Source organism: Acipenser ruthenus, unplaced genomic scaffold (genome assembly GCF_902713425.1).
Source record: "Acipenser ruthenus unplaced genomic scaffold, fAciRut3.2 maternal haplotype, whole genome shotgun sequence".
NCBI lineage: Eukaryota > Metazoa > Chordata > Actinopteri > Acipenseriformes > Acipenseridae > Acipenser > Acipenser ruthenus.
Window position 1 is genome coordinate 9,183 of NW_026708217.1, and position 16,027 is coordinate 25,209.

The 16,027-nt window shown below is 44.4% G+C and overlaps 1 long non-coding RNA gene across 1 annotated transcript; it reads left to right on the plus strand.

Annotated features, from left to right (window-relative positions):
• The first annotated feature begins 6,005 nt into the window (after positions 1 to 6,005).
• On the plus strand, positions 6,006 to 15,868 carry LOC131730048 (uncharacterized). Its single transcript, XR_009323882.1, has 4 exons — positions 6,006 to 8,016; positions 10,258 to 10,376; positions 10,518 to 12,345; positions 15,153 to 15,868. It is a non-coding gene; the product is annotated as an uncharacterized LOC131730048 (long non-coding RNA).
• The last annotated feature ends 159 nt before the right edge of the window (positions 15,869 to 16,027 follow it).

Genomic DNA, 16,027 nt, shown 5'->3' on the forward strand with positions numbered 1-16,027 from the left:
CTGTACAGCGCGATGGAAATATGAAGCCCCGGTGTTTGCAGATCTGTGGATGGATTCATAAGACGATGATCTAATGAAATGAAATGTGTATATATCTTGGTTTGTGATTAAAATATTTTTCTCACAGTTTTGGTTTCGTAGCATTGCATTTTTCTGCGCAGCAATTTGATCTCAAATGACAAATACATATTTCCGGCTGTTCAAGATTTGATTCTGTAGCGCGCCTGCGCTCCAGCTCTGCGATGTGACTGCGTGTAACTATCAGCTGTGATTCACATTCATCAGCAATGCCGTCTGAGATGAAATAATTTTGTAAGGTGAAAAAAAAACACATTAGAACCCAACATTGACTTTCACAGAACAGGTTTAATACCAGACGTAAGCGGCACACGTTTTATTTCAGCCTTCAATTGCAGTCGGGAAGCAAAGTGAGTTTTGTCGGGGCTCTGTTAATACAGAACACTGACTCTGTCCCTCGATCATTGTCGGTCGGTGTTTGCCAGGGCTCTCTTATTACCTCTTTATATAATCTCCAATATATGTGGCTTGCTCTGTAGGTTATACATTCACAGAGGTTTAGTGTTTACTACAACTAACAGTTCAAACGCTAATCACAAAGTTGGCGGAGGAAGCTCTCCGTCTCGCCCGCCATCTCCTCCCAGTCTCAGTTACACATTCCCAGCAGAAACACGGCCAACCCACTGTACAGTCATGAAGAGAGGGGCGTGAACGTGTGAGAAACTCGGGCTCTGGTTGGTGAAGGGGCGTGGCCTATGAAGTTTGAGAGCCACAGTAGGCTATATAAAGTTAAACACAGAGTGACGTCACCAGAACCGCAGATCTTCATAGAGATGCTACAGCATTGAGTCTGGCGGTCAGATAAGAGTCTCTGTGGATTTCTGTCATAGTGGAAATCTGCTCCAGCTCTGAGATGTTACTGTGTGTAACTATCAGCTGTGATTCATATTCATCAGCAATGCCGGCAGTTATCGTATCATTATGAATTAACTGACCCCAACACTAAACTCAACACTGACCCTAACACTGACCCCAACACTGACCCTAACACTGACCTCAATACTGACCCCAACACTGACCCCAACACTGATCCCAACACAGACCCCAGCAGTGACCCCAACACTGAACCCAACACTGACCCCAACACTGACCCTAACACTGACGCTAACACTGACCTCAACACTGACCCCAACACTGACCCCAACACTGACCCCAACACTGACCCTAACACTGACCCCAACACTGACCCTAACACTGACCTCAATACTGACCCCAACACTGACCCCAACACTGATCCCAACACAGACCCCAGCAGTGACCCCAACACTGAACCCAACACTGACCCCAACACTGAACCCAACACTGACCCTAACACTGACCCCAACACTGACCCCAACACTGACCCTAACACTGACCTCAATACTGACCCCAACACTGACCCCAACACTGATCCCAACACAGACCCCAGCAGTGACCCCAACACTGAACCCAACACTGACCCCAACACTGACCCCAACACTGACCCTAACACTGACGCTAACACTGACCTCAACACTGACCCCAACACTGACCCAACACTGACCCTAACACTGACCCTAACCCTAACCCCAACCCTGACCCCAGCCCTGACCCCAACCCTGACCCCAGCACTGACCCCAACACTGAACAAACACTGACCCCAACACTGATCCCAACACTGAACCCAACACTGAACCCAACTCTGACCCCAACACTGACCCTACACTGACCCCAACACTGACCCCAACACTGAACCCAACACTGACCCCAGCATTGAACCAAACACTGACCCCATCTCTTATCCCAACACTGACCCCAACACTGACCCCAACACAGACCCCAACACTGACCCCAACACTGACCCAACACTGACCCCAACACTGAAGCAAACACTGAGCCCAACACAGACCCCAACACAGACTCCAACACTGTCTCTAATCATAAAGTTGGCGGAGGAAGCTCTCCGTCTCGCCCGCCATCTCCTCCCAGTTTCAGTTGCACTTTCCCAGCAGGATCACGGCCAACCCACTGTACAGTCATGAAGAGAGGGGCGTGAACGTGTGAGAAACTCGGGCTCTGGTTGGTGAAGGGGCGTGGCTTGCGAAATGTTTCCCGCAAGAGTTGGCTATATAAAGTTAAACACAGAGCGACTTCATCAGAACCGCTGATCTCCTTAGAGATGCAACAGGACTCCGATTCTGAAACAAGCGCTCCAGCATTGTCAAAAAAAACCCAAACATTAACACCCAGATTTGACTTTAACAGTGCATGTTTAATACCAGACGTAAGCTTCACGTCTGTCTATTTATGCACACAGCGCCCTCTGCTGGCGAGTCTTGGTGCCTCAGTTTAACACGCAGCTCGTGTTTTCTCTCTGTTAATTTTACGGATCCAACTCGTAAAACTACCTGTCAGAAAAATGGCCGATCGATTCTTTGTGTAAGCAAATCAGTATTTTTATTAAATATGTTTGATATTTTATGTATTTTCAATCCAGCTGAAGAAGGACTTGTAGTCCGAAACATCCTGATATCATCAAATTATTATTATTATTATTATTATTATTATTATTATTATTATTATTATTATTATTATTATTATTATTATTATTATTATCATTATTATTAATTCACATTTTTATCTGCCTACATTATTTTGCTGCTCTTTGTGCACAGCAGTTTTAAGTTTTCAAATGGTCAATATATAGCCTACACAGCAAAACCATATTCATATTAGTGAGGAATCCTCCCTCCCTCTCTCTCCTGTTTCTACCTCTCCCCCCCCCCTCTCTCTCTCTCTCTCTCTCTCCCTCTCTCCACTCTCTCCCCGTCTCTCCGTCTCTCTCTCTCTCTCTCTCTCCCCCTCCCCCTCCCTCTCTCTCTCTCTCTCTCTCTCTCTCTCTCTCTCTCTCTCTCTCTCTCTCTCTCTCTCTCCCTCTCTCTCTCTCTAAAGTGCTATTGTCCGCTTCAAGATCCCCGTGTGCCCCCAAGTGCCACAAGACTATTATCAGCATCATATCTATTCAGAGCCTTTCTTTGTGGCGCAATCGAGTCATATTTTGTTCGTATTTGATCAAAGCTGTAATGAACCCTCCCTGTGTTTTCTCTGCAGGAAAGATCTATCCATTCGCTTTCTAGGACTCAGTGTCAGTGTTTCATCAGCAGCCATTGGATCAAAGTTTTTACTTGGCCTGGTTACCGTCGCAACAGTGGGAGCTGTGCTCTATAAATGTAAGCTGTGTGTGTGTGTGTTTTTGTGTTTTTTATAAGCGAATGGGCAGTTTTGACAGAAACCGAAACGTCTATTTTGATTTTGAAGACGGTTTATTTCAAGACGCTGTCCACTGTCTCTTTAAATAAACACACAGTTTCTTTTTCAGACATGGATATTGCTCTGGGGACAAGCCGGAACAGCCGGAACGCGGAACTCCGAACTCCGAACTCCGAACTCGGAACTCAGAACTCGGAACTCTTGTCAGCAGCGCGTTCTGCGATTGAACAGAACCCGCTTCAGAGCTAACAGCGTGCCATCAGCTTTGCAGGCTGGACTTGTGGAGGGTTTTCTACTGTATCTAATAATGCTGGACAAAAGGGTGAACATTTTGAACCTGTACAGCGCGATGGAAATATGAAGCCCCGGTGTTTGCAGATCTGTGGATGGATTCATAAGACGATGATCTAATGAAATGAAACGTGTATATATCTTGGTTTGTGATTAAAATATTTTTCTCACAGTTTTGGCATTTTTCTGCGCAACAATTTGATCTCAAATGACAAATACATATTTCCGGCTGTTCAAGATTTGATTCTGTAGCGCGCCTGCGCTCCAGCTCTGCGATGTTACTGCGTGTAACTATCAGCTGTGATTCACATTCATCAGCAATGCTGTCTGAGATGAAATAATTCGTTTCATATTTTGTTTTGTTAGGTAAAAAAAAAACACATTAGAACCCAACATTGACTTTCACAGAACAGGTTTAATACCAGACGGAAGCGGCACACGTTTTATTTCAGCCTTCAATTGCAGTCGGGAAGCAAAGTGAGTTTTGCCGGGGCTCTGTTAATACAGCACTCTGACTCTGTCCCTCGATCGCTGTCGGTCGGTGTTTCCCGGGGCTCTGTTAATACAGCACACTGACTCTGTCCCTCGATCGCTGTCGGTCGGTGTTTCCCAGAGCTCTGTTGATACAGAACACTGACTCTGTCCCTCGATCGCTGTCGGTCGGTGTTTCCCAGGGCTCTGTTAATACAGAACACTGACTCTGTCCCTCGATCGATGTCGGTCGGTGTTTCTCAGGGCTCTGTTAATACAGCACACTGACTCTGTCCCTCGATCGATGTCGGTCGGTGTTTCCCAGGGCTCTGTTAATACAGCACACTGACTCTGTCCCTCGATCGATGTCGGTCGGTGTTTCCCAGGGCTCTGTTGATACAGCACACTGACTCTGTCCCTCGATCGATGTCGGTCGGTGTTTCCCAGGGCTCTGTTGATACAGCACACTGACTCTGTCCCTCGATCGATGTCGGTCGGTGTTTCCCAGGGCTCTGTTGATACAGCACACTGACTCTGTCCCTCGATCGATGTCGGTCGGTGTTTCCCAGGGCTCTGTTGATACAGCACACTGACTCTGTCCCTCGATCGCTGTCGGTCGGTGTTTGCCGGGGCTCTGTTAATACAGAACACTGACTCTGTCCCTCGATCGCTGTCGGTCGGTGTTTGCCGGGGCTCTGTTAATACAGCACACTGACTCTGTCCCTCGATCGCTGTCGGTCGGTGTTTGCCAGGGCTCTCTGATTACCCCTTTATATAATCTCCAATGTATATAACTTGCTCTGTAAGCTGTACACTGACAGAGGATTCGTGTTTACTACACCTAACAGCTCAAACGCTAATCATAAAGTTGGCGGAGGAAGCTCTCCGTCTCGCCCGCCATCTCCTCCCAGTTTCAGCTGCACATTCCCAGCAGAAACTCGGCCAACCCACTGTACAGTCATGAAGAGAGGGGCGTGAACGTGTGAGAAACTCGGGCTCTGGTTGGTGAAGGGGCGTGGATTGCTTAGTTTGAGAGCCACAGTCGGCTATATAAAGTTAAACACAGAGTGACGTCATCAGAAATGCAGCTCTCCGTAGAGATGCTACAGCATTGAGTAGGGCGGTCAGATAAGAGTCTCTGTGGATTTCTGTCACAGTGGAATCCTGCTCCAGCTCTGCGATGTTACTGTGTGGAACTATCAGCTGTGATTCACATTCATCAACAATGCCGTCTGAGATGAAATAATACATTTCATATTTTGTTTTGTAAGGTGAAGAAAACACATTAGAACCCAACATTGACTTTCACAGAACAGGTTTAATACAGGTTTTATACCAGACGTAAGTGCAGTAGAAAAGCTATACAAACAGTCAAACGCTGCCTGAAACGTTTGCACGGTGTAAATAGTAAATTAATTAATAGGCTAAGCCCTTCTTTTGCTTGCCTCGCGGCGCTGACTCCGCCGTCTAATCAGCATGCGATGCCAGGCATAATATGAGGGTCGCTAAGTTAATACAAAAGTGTGTACAGGGCAGTATTAATTACATTTGCATACATAGTAATCACCAGGATCTAGTTGTGGTCAGTAATTCAGTCTTAACAGTGTGCGACACCCAGTCGGGAAAAACTCAATTGTGATGTCAAACCAAAACTGAGCACAACTGATCGCAGAATCTGTACAAACTCAGATGAGACGAGTCGGGACGGCTTGAGTCGGGCTGCGCGCAGCTGGCTGTAGCATCTCTACGGAGAGCTGCGGTTCTGATGACGTCACTCTGCGTTTAACTTTATATAGCCTACTGTGGCTCACAAACTTCATAAGCCACGCCCCTTCACCAACCAGAGCCCGAGTTTCTCACACATTCACGCCCCTCTCTTCATGACTGTACAGTGGGTTAGCCGTGTTCATGTTGGGAATGTGCAGTTGAAACTGGGAGGAGATGGCTGGCGAGACGGAGAGCTTCCTCCGCCAACTTTGTGATTAGCGTTTGAACTGTTAGGTGTAGTAACCACTAAACCTCTGTCAGTGTACAGCCTACAGAGCAAGCCATATATATTGGAGATTATATAAAGGGGTAATAAGAGAGCCCTGCCAAACACCGACCGACAGCGATCGAGGGACAGACTCAGAGTTCTGTATTAACAGAGCCCTGGGAAACACCGACCGACAGCGATCGAGGGACAGAGTCAGAGTGCTGTATTAACAGAGCCCCGGCAAAAATCACTTTGCTTCCCGACTGCAATTGAAGGCTGAAATAAAACGTGTGTCGCTTCCGTCTGTTATTAAACCTGTTCTGTGAAAGTCAATGTTGGGTTCTAATGTGTTTTTTTTTTACCTAACAAAACAAAATATGAAACGAATTATTTCATCTCAGACGGCATTGTTGATGAATGTGAATCACAGCTGATAGTTCCACGCAGTAACATCGCAGAGCTGGAGCAGGATTCCACTGTGACAGAAATCCACAGAGACTCTTATCTGACCGCCAGACCCCAATGCTGTAGCATCTCTATGAAGAACTGCGGTTCTGATGACGTCACTCTGTGTTTAACTTTATATAGCCGACTGTGGCTCTCAAACTAAGCAAGCCACGCCCTTTCACCAACCAGAGCCCGAGTTTCTCACACGTTCACGCCCCTCACATGACGTTTTCAAGCTCTGCCTCCTCATGCCTGTACAATGGGTTGGCCGTGCTCCTGCTGGGAATGTGCAGCTGAAACTGGGAGGAGATGGCTGGCGAGACGGAGAGCTTCCTCCGCCAACTTTGTGATTAGCGTTTGAACTGTTAGGTGTAGTAACCACTAAACCTCTGTCAGTGTACAGCCTACAGAGCAAGCCATATATATTGGAGATTATATAAAGGGGTAATAAGAGAGCCCTGCCAAACACCGACCGACAGCGATCGAGGGACAGACTCAGAGTTCTGTATTAACAGAGCCCTGGGAAACACCGACCGACAGCGATCGAGGGACAGAGTCAGTGTGCTGTATCAACAGAGCCCCGGCAAACACCGACCGACAGCGATCGAGGGACAGAGTCAGTGTTCTGTATTAACAGAGCCCTGGGAAACACCGACCGACAACGATCGAGGGACAGAGTCAGTGTGCTGTATTAACAGAGCCCTGTGAAACACCGACCGACAGCGATCGAGGGACAGAGTCAGTGTGCTGTATTAACAGAGCCCTGTGAAACACCGACCGACAGCGATCGAGGGACAGAGTCAGTGTGCTGTATTAACAGAGCCCTGCCAAACACCGACCGACAGCGATCGAGGGACAGAGTCAGTGTTCTGTATTAACAGAGCCCTGGGAAACATCGACCGACAGCGATCGAGGAGGAGGAGTCAGTGTGCTGTATTAACAGAGCCCTGGGAAACACCGACCGACAGCGATCGAGGGACAGAGTCAGTGTGCTGTATTAACAGAGCCCTGTGAAACACCGACCGACAGGGATCGAGGGACAGAGTCAGTGTTCTGTATTAACAGAGCCCTGGGAAACACCGACCGACAGCGATCGAGGGACAGAGTCAGTGTTTTGTATTAACAGAGCCCTGTCAAACACCGACCGACAGCGATCGAGGGACAGAGTCAGAGTGCTGTATTAACAGAGCCCTGTGAAACACCGACCGACAGCGATCGAGGGACAGAGTCAGTGTGCTGTATTAACAGAGCCCTGGGAAACACCGACTGACAGGGATCGAGGGACAGAGTCAGTGTGCTGTATTAACAGAGCCCCGGCAAACACCGACCGACAATGTTCGAGCGGGCGGAGTCAGTGTGCTGTATTAATAGCACCCTGGCAAGGCAGAGCAGCTCAGACCTGCACCATCAGCACACAGCAACAGCAACAGCAGCAGCAACAGCAAGTCCATGCATCTCTCTGTTAGTTTTACAGATCCAACTCGTAAAATTGTACCTGTCGGAAGAATGGCTGATCTATTCTTTGTGTAAGTAAATCAATATTTTTATTAAATATGTTTGAGATTTTATGTATTTTCCATCCAGCTGAAGAAGGACTTGTAGTCCGAAACATCCTGATATCATCGATTTATTATTATTATTATTATTATTATTATTATTATTATTATTATTATTATTATTATTATTATTATTAATTCACATTTTTATCTGCCTACATTATTTTGCTGCTCTTGGTGCACAGCAGTTTTCCTTTTTCAAATGGTCAATGTATAGCCTACACAGCAAGCCATATACAGACGTGCTCAAATTTGTTGGTATCCCTCCACAAAAAACGAAGAATGCACAACTTTCTCTGAAATAACTTGAAACTGACAAAAGTAATTGGCATCCGCCATTGTTTATTCCATATTTAATAGAAATCAGACTTTGCTTTTGATTTTTTATTCAACATAATATTGTAAATAATAAAACAAATGAAAATGGCATGGACAAAAATGATGGGACCGCTAACCTAATATTTTGTTGCACAACCTTTAGAGGCAATCACTGCAATCAAACGTTTTCTGTAGCTCTCAATGAGACTTCTGCACCTGTTAACAGGTAGTTTGGCCCACTCTTCCTGAGCAAACTGCTCCAGCTGTCTCAGGTTTGATGGGTGCCTTCTCCAGACTGCAAGTTTCAGCTCTTTCCATAGATGTTCGATAGGATTCAGATCAGGACTCATAGAAGGCCACTTCAGAATAGTCCAATGTTTTGTTCTTATCCATTCTTGGGTGCTTTTAGCTGTGTGTTTTGGGTCATTATCCTGTTGGAGGACCCATGACCTGCGACTGAGACAGAGCTTTCTGACACTGGGCAGTACGTTTCGCTCCAGAATGCCTTGATAGTCTTGAGATTTCATTGTGCCCTGCACAGATTCAAGGCACCCTGTGCCAGGCGCAGCAAAGCAGCCCCAAAACATAACCGAGCCTCCTCTATGTTTCACTGTAGGTATGGTGTTCTTTTCTTTGAAAGCTTCATTTTTTCGTCTGTGAACATAGAGCTGATGTGACTTGCCAAAAAGCTCCAGTTTTGACTCATCTGTCCAAAGGACATTCTCCCAGAAGGACTGTGGCTTGTCAATATGCATTTTAGCAAATTCTAGTCTGGCTTTTTTATGTTTTTCTTTCAAAAGTGGAGTCCTCCTGGGTCTTCTTCCATGGAGCCCACTTTCGCTCAAAAAGCGACGGATGGTGTGATCAGAAACTGACGTACCTTCACCTTGGAGTTCAGCTTGTATCTCTTTGGCAGTTATCCTTGGTTCTTTTTCTACCATTCGCACTATCCTTCTGTTCAATCTGGGGTCGATTTTCCTCTTACGGCCGCGCCCAGGGAGGTTGGCTACAGTTCCATGGACCTTAAACTTCTTAATAATATTTGCAACTGTTGTCACAGGAACATCAAGCTGCTTGGAGATGGTCTTGTAGCCTTTACCTTTACCATGCTTGTCTATTATTTTCTTTCTGATCTCCTCAGACAACTCTCTCCTTTGCTTTCTCTGGTCCATGTGCAGTGTGGTGCACACAATGATACCAAACAGCACAGTGACTACTTTTCTCCATTTAAATAGGCTGAATGACTGATTACAAGATTGGAGACATGTGTGATACTAATTAAAGAAACTAATTAGTTTGAAATATCACTATAATCCAATTATTTATTATCTTTTCTAAGGGGTACCAACAAATGTGTCCAGGCCATTTTAGAATATCTTTGTAGAATCAGCAATAATTCATCTCTTTTCACAGCTTCTTTGCTTTATTCTATGACATACCAAAGGCATGCAAGTATACATGATAAAATAGCTTTTAATTTCATCACTTTTCAGGAGGAATGAAGCATTATTTCAATGAGCTGTAAGGGTACCAACAAATTTGAGCACGTCTGTATAATGGAGATTAGATAAAGTGGTATTGAGAACAGAAAATAGGAGGCACTTTCTTACACAGAGAATTGTGAGGGTCTGGAACCAACTCCCCAGTAATGCTGTTGAAGCTGACACCCTGGGATCCTTCAAGAAGCTGCTTGATGAGATTCTGGGATCAATAAGCTACTAACAACCAAACGAGCAAGATGGGCTGATTGGCCTCCTCTCGTTTGTAAACTTTCTTATGTTCTTATACACATAGAAATTACTGAGGAATCCCAGGATATTCTTTATCATTAATGCTTATTTTGTTCGTATTTGATCAAAGCTGTAATGAACCCTCCCTGTGTTTTCTCTGCAGGAAAGATCTATCCTTTCGCTTTCTAGGACTCTCTGTCAGTGTTTCTTCAGCAGCCATTGGACGGAAGGAGTTCCTTGGCCTGGTTGGGCTCGCAACAGTGGGAGTGGTTCTCTGCAAATGTAAGATGTGTGTTTTTGTGTTTTTTATAAGCGAATGGGCAGTTTTGACAGGAACCGAAAAGTCTATTTTGATTTTGAAGACGGTTTATTTCACGACGCTGTCCACTGTCTCTTTAAATAAACACGCATTTTCTTTTTCAGACATGGATATTGCTCTGGGGACAAGCCGGAACAGCCGGAACGCGGAACTCCGAACTCCGAACTCGGAACGCGGAACTCAGAACTCGGAACTCTTGCCGACAGCGCGCTCTGTGATTGAACAGAACCCGCTTCAGAGCTAACAGCGTGCCATCGGCTTTGGAGGCTGGACTTGTGTCATCGGCTTTGGAGGCTGGACTTGTGTCATCGGCTTTGGAGCCTGGACTTGTGCCATCGGCTTTAGAGGCTGGACTTGTGTCATCGGCTTTGGAGGCTGGACTTGTGTCATCGGCTTTGGAGCCTGGACTTGTGCCATCGGCTTTAGAGGCTGGACTTGTGGAGGCTTTTCTACTGTATAATAATGCTGGACAGGAGGGTGGAAATATGAAGGCTGCCCCTGTGTTTGCAGATCTGTAGATGGATTCATAAGATGATGATCTAATGAAATGAAACGTGTATATATCTTGGATTGTGATTAAAATATTTTTCTGACAGTTTTGGTTTTGCAGCATTGCATTTTTCTGCACAGCAATTTGATCTCAAATGACAAATACATATTTTCCAGTAAACTTGCATGCACTCGATTGTGGTTTTGATAAACTGGGCATTATAACTCGGCATTATTAGTGTTTACTACAAAAAAAACAATTGAACTTCAAACACTAACATCACAAAGCTGGAGCGCTCGTTACAGCATCGGAATCCTCTCACACGCACACGCACACGCATACAGTAAACTGGAATCTATCGCTAACTGATGACGAAAAGCATAAATCAGTGAATATTTCTTGAAAGTTGGCCTCTCTTTTTCCAGCAGGTCGAGCTATGGTGTTGAAACTCTCTGCTCGTGATTGTGATGTTGCTCATTATCCCAGCAATAAATCAATTCAAAGGATGCGCTCGTTTCAATCACTGCCAGACAAATACATCTGGGCTGAATTACTTGGTTATGAAATATAAATACAGAAGTGATCATTGATTGTCTGTGCTTAAAAAAAAAAAAGACTACAGCTTAGTAAGTACTTGTTTTAAACGATGCAATTTAGGTTTTCACAAACCACATAACCAGGTGTTGGCTGAATTCTACAGAAACGCGCCTTTAAGTACAGATGAGAACAGAACTCTGAACCCTACCTGTTAGGGTTACCATATGCCTCCAGATTAACCGGACGCTGTGAGACAGAACGGGATTTCAAACTTGCCCCTAAATTGAAATAAATGAAGGTGTAAATGAACCATCCTTAGCTACAATTAAGAATGGTGCTTAAATACCCGCATGCGCGTCAAATAATTGTATTATACTAAGAATGAATTGCAGCCAGTCGTTATTTTTTCCTGTTTGTTAAAATTCAATCGGCCATATTATTCTGCAAATACAATCGCATCATCATCTCGTTGCTCTATCGATAAATTAGCTGTTCGTTCATTAAGATCTGATCAGAAGCAGCTGATCAGTGTGACTTGTTTGCCGCGCCCAAGCAATTCCACCACAGCAGGATTAATCTCAGCAAAGGTGGAGCTCATTTATACGTGAATTACTTTCAGTTTAGGGGGAATTTTGAAATCCCGGTCTGTCTCAAAGCGTCAATCTGGAGCCATATGGTAACCCTACTACCTGTTCAAAAAGACTCCTGTGTGTTTACAGTGGAGCCATCTCAGGCCTCAGCTATCAAGTCATGTTTGCACTGCCTTTGTTATGAAAATTAAAACATATCTTGTGACTGTTCTGTTGTGAAGTGCGTGCTGTGACTCATGTAATAGGGGCCGGTCTAGGGAGTTTGTGATGATAAACAAGCGCTTCCTGTCGCATCTTTGCAGAGGCGCACGGACGGTAAGTGCATTCCGATTTTGTAAGAAGCGCGCAGCTTTGTGATGTTAGTGTTTGGGCTATTAGTAGCGGTGGGAAATGTGAACCCTTTGTATGGAGGATAATTTGTGCCAAAATTAAAATAAATAAATAAATAAATAAATGGATCGTCCTGGTTATTTTGTATTTTGCGTCAAAACGGGAGCGACCTTCAGGCATTCAACGCATAGGGTGCGTCGTTTCAAAACTCAAACAAACTTATGGATTGTGTGTTTTCATAATGAAGATTGAGTTTAGCTTCTTGGACCTGAGCTTTATTAGCGCGCGCGCATCAGCGGTTGGGTTGGGTTCGGGGTTAGTGAATAGAGCTGTTGAGACATCTCCTCGAATCCCTACTGCGTTCAGTTTGAGAATTAATCTTTTATGCGGGACTTTGTCAAAAGCTTTCTGGAAATCTAAATAAACCATGTCGTATGCTTTGCAGTTATCCATTGTCAATGTTGCATCCTCAAAAAAGTCAAGCAGGTTAGTTAGACACGATCTCCCTTTCCTAAAACCATGCTGGCTGTCTCCCAGGATATTGTTACCATATAGGTAATTTTCCATTTTAGATCTTATTATAGTTTCCATATAATAGAAGTCAGGCTTATTGGTCTGTAGTTCCCTGGTTCGGTTTTGTCTCCCTTTTTGTGGATCGGTATTACGTTTGCTATTTTCCAGTGTGTCGGTACAACCCCTGTGTCGAGAGACTGTTGCATGATCTTGGTTAGCGGTTTGTAAATAACTTCTTTCATTTCTTCCGCGTTTTTCTTCGTCCGCGTTTTCTTAAGGTGACGTTGCGTCGTGCGCGCGCACCGGCGCCTCCCAAACTTTTTGCTGGCAAATCTTGGGTGACGCAGTTTAATAAAATGTCACTCGGGATAAAACGCAAGGCGCGGACGCTTTCTGAAACGACAAGCGAAGTGAATACAAGAGCGGATATATTTTTTTTGTCAGTACTAAAATCTAATGAGCTGGTTTCTATTGATTCCTTAATAATTTTATGATAAAATACAGACAGACAAGTTTTTGCTCAAACCTTTGTCAAGAGAAAGCGTGTTTGAAAACAAACCAGGGAGATAGTTACAGAGTTTTGGTGCCATGGTAACCACACTCTTAATGTTTAAATCTATTCGTGTGTTTGTGATGTCATTTAACACGTAGTTGGTGATGTAATCATGTTCTATTACATTTAAACCTTCAGGAATCCTGGCATTGAGTCTATTGATCCGTTTATTCTCCTGTATTGTATATTTATCGAATTACTTTTTTTTTCTAAAACGACAAAGTGTAGTTCATGCATGTTCTGTTCATGTTTTCTGTACAGTGTCGTTTATGTTTGATTGGCGAGTCTGTGTTCGTGTATATAATGTTGTCCGGAGAGAGAGGCGGTGCTAAAGTAGGGAGACCTGCAGAGTCTATACAAAACAAACATGCAAAATGCATTTTAAACACACAGGAATATTAATATATTATCGATATGAGGGGTCTGTTTTGTATTTGCTGTAGACCTCATTAATAAATAAAATATTCTTTACAAATAACATCAATAAACGTGGCTTGGGTCTCTATATGGAGTGGCTTACTGGATTATATTAGACTCCTTATAATCCTTCTGTTCGACCATCAAAGAGATCACTGAGTTAGTAAACTGCTCTGAATACAACAGAGGGCTGCTGCTAATGGAGGGAGACCTGCAGAGTGTTTGGTTTGGTGTGGAGGGGTGTGGGGGATTTTGGGTTGGCTCCCTGTCAGAAACACGTGGGGATGTGGCTGGGGTCGTCAATTCGATACATGATTAATGATTAATTAACCACAGGTGCATAAAAAGGGTGCTCACACGGGTGTTAATGTGAGAGCTGGTGATGAAGGTGCAGGTGAAGTTGCAGGTGAATGTGGTTATTGCTGGGCGGTGCTCTGCTGGTGTTCAGGGGAAACCGCAGGCTATCTAAAGGGTTTTTTGTTTTGTTTAAATGTTTGTTTTGGCCACCGTGCCTGTTTATTTTGTTCCAGTGTTTTTGCTTATTATTTTTGGTTCTTAAACCAGTTATTAAAAGCATGCATTAGCATTTTGAACTTCAGACTCTTGTCTCTGAGTCTCTCTCCCTGCCAGTAATAGCTTAGGCAGCGACGCTACCCTGTCGCAGACCATCAAGAAGCTTCCTATACTTGCAGCCTGTAAGCTCTGGATTTGACTCCAGCACACTTTGCATAGCCCTGCTTCAACCTGGCTGCTAGGGAAACATTTAAATCTCTATGCATCAGTAAACAGGCACAAACAAATCAGATGTTTTCTCAATGCTGCGAAAGTGAAGCATTTAACACCTTCATTGCTGGGTCTTTAAGCAAATACAGCAGAAGCAATTCAATGATTATGTTTAGTCTTTGACTAATGGAGGGAGACCTGCAGAGCGTCTCCCAATTGAAAGTGCAGACAGATCAGTCTTAGTGCTGAGCTGTTCAGTGTCTCTATGAAATACACTAGAAACCCAGTGGGTTCAATTCTAGCTGTCCTTATAGGTCGGTGCATTAGCCCCATTGGCCCAAACAAATCAGATGCTGTAAAAACTAAGCTTTCTAACACCTTAGACGCAACTGACGGATTATGTTTAGTGTTTTGAAAAAAGTGTTTTTGTTTTAAAGGTCTTCCTAGTACAAGTGATTTTATAAAATGCTCACCTGAAATTGGTTCTGTATTGCGAAACTTGAATTAGTGGTTGATCAATAAAGCAATGATTTCGCAGTGCAGATTGGGGTCTGTGAAACCTAATTCACTTCCCTTCCATTTCTAGGTCCTATTGGAAGTGACTCTGCAGCAGCCACTGACTCCATGTGTGTGTGTGTGTGTGTGTGTGTGTGTGTGTGTGTGTGTGTGACCCTGGGCGAGTCGCTTTACCTCCTTGTGCTCCGTCCTACGGATGAGACGTCAAACAAACGAGCTCCTATTGGAAGTGACTCTGCAGCAGCCACTGACTCCATGTGTGTGTGTGTGTGTGTGTGTGTGTGTGTGTGTGTGTGTGTGTGTGTGTGTGCGTGTGACCCTGAGCAAGTCGCTTCACCTCCTTGTGCTCCGTCCTACGGATGAGACGTCAAACAAACGAGCTCCTATTGGAAGTGACTCTGCAGCAGCAGTTGTTGATGATGCAGAGTTCACCTCCCTGGTCTCTGGAAGTTTGCTAAATGACTCATTTATTGCACAATTAATGAGATCAATCTTGTTATGTATTTGTTAAATTTATTAAAATATTTGAATATGCTGTCACTTGATTGATTACTGCTGGGTTTTTTTTACAGTCGTCTTAAAATAATAATAATGTCTGTAGTTTTATATAGCGCCTTTCCTAGGGGACCACCAGCACAAAGCGCTTTACAGAGGCAGGCTGTGAACTCTGCATTATATGCAGAGTCGCTTCCAATAGGACCTTGATTTATCTCGTCCGCAGGATGGAGCACAAGGAGGTCAGGTGACTTGCTCAGGGTCACACACAGTGAGTCAGTCAGTGGCAGAGGTGGGATTTGAACCCGTGACCCACTGCCTCCTGTAAAATAACATTGCAATAAAGTTTTTGTTGAAAAATAAAAAAACAGATTTATTGTCAGAATATTATTTTTCTCTGTGTATGTGTGGGGGTGTAATTCTCAGTATTTATAAGAACATAAGAACATA